The sequence below is a fragment of the Fukomys damarensis genome, unplaced genomic scaffold (assembly GCF_012274545.1).
Source record: "Fukomys damarensis isolate Sample0158 unplaced genomic scaffold, DMR_v1.0_HiC HiC_scaffold_35, whole genome shotgun sequence".
NCBI lineage: Eukaryota > Metazoa > Chordata > Mammalia > Rodentia > Bathyergidae > Fukomys > Fukomys damarensis.
Genome location: NW_022900947.1, coordinates 34,599,639 through 34,604,672, shown reverse-complemented (window position 1 = coordinate 34,604,672; position 5,034 = coordinate 34,599,639).

The window sequence follows — 5,034 nt, the reverse complement described above, 5'->3', positions numbered from 1 at the left end:
GGTATTTAACTTGATAGAATTCTACTGGGTGTCACCTTTAATGCTGCTCATTTAATATTTTAATTTATGGATTTATGGACCATGCTATACATCATGTCATCAGGTATAGACACTCTGAATTTCTAAAATGCCTCATTTGCAATAATTTTAAATTTCATGGAATCTGTGATGTTCTGAAAATTGATATGCGATTTGGGGTTAAACTAGTTTTTATATTCTGCTTCCCGATTTTCTTAGGTTCATCATCAAATGCTGAATTTGTAGATGATTTTCCTATTTCATCTTTAGTTTCCTCCTTGTAAAAGTTATTGCTGCTCTGTTTGATCTGGCAAGAAACTCTTCATACCTTGTAGGAGGCTAGATAGCCATAGAATAATACCCTTCTTTATCCAAGTAATATGTGTTGCAAAACTTGTTCAAATGTCACCATTTAAGGTTTGATAAGGGAAACATAAATCCTTCAGTTACTACATTTATTTTCTGTTCTTTAACATTTTTTTCTCTTTTTTATTTCCTCCTCAGGTAATACTCATGGTGTCCATTCCATGTGTTAAATGACTCTTCTGAAACACTGAATTTTATGGTCCTCACATTAGAGTCCTGTGATAAAAATTTTTAAGCCATGTTTTCTTACCCACGTCAAAACACATAGTTGCTTTTAAGCCACGGATGTTATAAGGCCATAGTGTAGAAAACAGTATCTGTGAACTATGTGCACTTATTAAGTACATGAAATATGAATATACTGAATTGAGTTGTGTAAATTACATGCCATAGTTTCCAAGACCTGGTATGGAAAATGTAAATTATGTTAGTCATATATTTTGTATTGACTACATATCAAAGTTATAATATTTTTGTTATTTTAGGCTAAACTATACTATTTAAAATAATTTCATCCATCTTCATGTTTAATTTTTTAAAATGTGCCTACTAAAAATTTAAAACTAGACATGTGGTTCATGTATTTTTGTTACATAGCACTGCTCCTAAAATTACTGTTTCTAAAATTAGAAATAATCTCATGATTTTGTTTTTTAGGGTTTTTTTGTTTACAATTCATGAAAAGTTTTGTTTGGCAAGATGTTTGAAAGCCTGAGAAAGATGAAATGATGCTAGATAGTTACCTGAAAATTAGAAGCACAGTTTTCTGTGGACACAAGCCGGCTAAAAGAAATAATTCAACTCCAATCAAAACAGAAAAACAGAGCTGTGTAATATCAAACACCTGTAATCGCAGTTATTTGAGGCCAAAGCATGAAGATCAAAAATTCATCTTGTCTCAAAATACAGTGTAAAAGGACTGCAAGTGGATCTCAGTGTGAAGGCCCTGGGTTCAATCCCAGTACTGCAAAAGGAAAAGAAAAGATAAGCAAAGAAAAAGACTGAATAAAGTTTTTTAAAAAGAACAAGAGCAATGTAAATTCATTCAGTTAAAATTCATTCAGGGCATCTAGGATGGCCCTGTGCAATGAGAAAGACAATAAATGATTCAAAGTGGAAGGACATGGACATAGATATGGTCATAATGGTAGGGCCAGGTTATACCAGACTCACGGGAGAGACAATGGATGGGAGGTAGGTGGGGCGACTGTAATCGGCCTACAGCTTCTGGATCTTGGATCCATCTACCTATGATGTGCTTCTGTCCTTTCAAACAACAGGTTGCAACATCTGATAAATGCAGCGAACTCTACCAAATTGGGATGATCCTGTTACCAGAAGCATCACTGAGTCAAAAGCTTGTGGACTTTATTATTTCCACTGACTCAAAGGGGAAAAAGATTGAAAATGAATATAACTTGCTGACATTTCCATGCTTGTAAGAGAGAAAGTTAGATTTTTACCCATGTTCCATTTGACTCAAAAGCCCCATTGCTACCATTTGTCTTCTTCCTTTCGTATCAAGGAAGGTATGGTTCCTGGCTTTAAAAAACTCTGCCTAGGGAAGAAATATTCAGTTTGTGATTTTGAATCGCAGATATTTCATGTGCTATAATCTGGGTTCAATGAATTCATTTGCTATGATTTTGGACATAGTTTTTACTGTGTAGTTTTGGATGTGTTGGGCTTCAATGTTTTTCTAGTCAGATAAATTAGACACTTTGGTTTTGAACCGCTATGGGACATCTTCAGGCTTCCATAGTTATGGTCACATTGGTGCAGGGAATGTTAATGTTGTCTGTGGTTTACAGCAAAACAATCCTGAGTGCAGACTTTGATGTTGACTGCTCAGTGCACCAAGTGGATTACTCCAATCTTGTCTATCTCATATTGTTTTCCCTCCTTCTATAGGTCTGAGTCTCAGTTTGATGTGCTAAGATTGTGTTCACACTTGTCTTGATTTTAATTGTGAAGGACCAAATTTTACTTGTCTCTGTAATCTCAGTGGTCAGCACAGAGATGATGCACCATCTTCTGTCCACAACATGAACACATTTCTAGGCAGTGAGCATTGGACAAATAGCAGGTGGCTACTGCTTGTATACAAGCACCTCTCTGAGGACAGAACTGTGCTCATGGCTACATGCCATACTTAAATCTGGTGGGAGACAAGTCAGTATGTTAAGCTTTGCCTATGTGGAAGCACAGGGTCCTGTGAAAACACCTTTGGAGAGAATTTAGCTCCTTGGTGAAAAAATGAAAACACTTCCAGAGGAACTGATATTTAAGCTGAAATCTGGAAGGAATAGGTAAGGAAGATGGTAGAAAGGTTGAGGGAGCTCGCAGAAAAGAAAAGAGATTCCTAGCAGAATGATGGACAGGTAAAGATATTTTGGACCTGCAGTTTGTTCAGTTTGGAGTTTAGTTGGAAAGCAGAGATAGGAGAGGGTGTGAGAGTAAAAGGATTATGTGAAGGGATGGTCAATCAATGTTGAAAGAATAGTTTTCAAAAGCAATTTATCAAACAATGGAATTCATCATGAATTTCTAAGATGATTCATTTAGGGTAAAAATTTTAGAACAGTCAGGAGTTTCTGTAGTAATTAAAAACAAAAATGGATTTCAGCATGATAATATTGGAGACATCATAATAGTCACATATACAAATTCATATTTATTTTATATACACTTCATTATAGTTCTATGGTCTACTCCATACTCTTCATTAGGGACATTTACCCCATGATAAATGGACTTCATTAATAGTGGTTTGAAGCATTATTATTTATTTATCTGTGAAAGTTATACAGTTACTATTAATTGTTTTGCTGGGAACTCTTATTGTAAATCCCAAATGTTGTATTTTTCAAATGAGATAGAAAATAATGTATTTTCCCTATTATCTCAATGTTTCATTTTAGCATTGAAATGAAGGCTAAAATCAATTGTACTTCTTAATTTGATCAAGGCATTTATAGATTTGGGGTGAGGCAAGAGGGTCGCACAAAACAATTGCCTGAATATGCAAACCAAAACCCCCCTTTTAAATCCTAGACCTTTGACAAATATATGGTGTCCTTTGAATGGTCCATTAGGCTCCTGGCCAGGGCTAATCAAATGTTAAAACTTATACCACACTAGGAGTGGGGATTTACCTCAGGGGTTCCACGGCCTGCCTTGCAAGCACAAGGTCCGAGTTTGATCTTTGGTACAAAAAAAAAAAAAAAAAAGAAAAAAAAGAAAATAAAAGGAAAAATGGAAACAAAGATATATAATAAATATATAAATATATAAATATATATATATATATATCACTTCCCGTAGCTATGACTTCTAAGAATCAATGAATTACATATATATTTCAATGCCTGAAGAATAGCATATTAATTATTTATCAAGATTTAAAGTTACAACCTCAACTCAAATTGATTACTTTTTGGTGAATTTGAAGAGGAGGAAACATATTAGGCATGAATAATTTAAAAATATTTAAATCAATATTTCACTTAACTGCTATGGATAAAATTTCATGTATAATGTTGTTATAATGTTTTGAAGCAAATTAATTTCTGTCATAAAATGCTTCATTCGGTTTTGGGCTTGATGTAAATCAAGGATTCTTCATTTTTCTGGACACACAGTCATGCCCCAGGTGGGCAGCACCGGTTAGATACTCCCAGAGCAAAAGGGAGTTTCCTTGCATTTCTGTCCCCTTTATCACAGATCTTGCAGATTTTGCAGTATACACCTGTGTTTTGAACAAAAAGAAATTAAGGTGGGCTTACATTCATATAGCTTTCATTTGTAATCTGATTAGAAAGCTACTAATATGAGCCAGTCTCTTGCCCTGTGAAGTTGAAGGGAAAGGAAGACATTAATGAAGGGGCGGATCAGGATTAAAAGTAAGGAACAAGGAGAGTAAATTTCCTCCTTGGTTCCGTCCCTTCTTCTATAATCATTTATTAAGCATTCACTATAAACCAGATATTGTACTGGGAGAAGGAATACTGTTACGCTATGTGCAGTCTCATTGTATTGTGAAATGAAATCAGATTTAGTTTTAAACCCTTAACCACATGCAGAGCTTGCAGTTAAATAGCAATTATGAAATTGGATGGTCGTAGAGAAAGCAGGCAGTTTGCCCTTTAGTATTATAAAGCAAGTGAAAGGGTCAAACCTCCTTTTCCCGCAGTCTCTTTGCAATTACTGCTCCAACGCTAAATTCGTCGGGGTTTCAGATCGGGAGCCTGACCTTCAGTTTTTAATCAGAACCTATTTTCCCCTCTCTCTGCTCTTTGAATATAAGAAGTTGTAAGGATGGATGAGAAAAAGGAACGAAGAGACAAGAGAGAAAATAAGAGAGGAATGGTAGTACGGAAGGAGGAAATGAATGGAGTGAGCCAGGAGGCTGTCTCTTTCCCCTAATCCTGTTTTTCGCGGTTGCTGCCGCTCCTATCGTCCCCGGGCTGCCCGGCAGCTTCTCCAGCTGGTTCGGCTGTGGGCGCCGCCCCCTAGCGTCGGAGCTTGGCAGACTGCGACCGGAGCCTTTCTCTTTAAATGACAGCTGTGGCTCGGGTCCCATTCCCGGGCTTGACGTCAGTGCCGCCTCCCTGGCTCCGAAGTGTAGTTAGCGCCGCCGTTCGCGCTCGG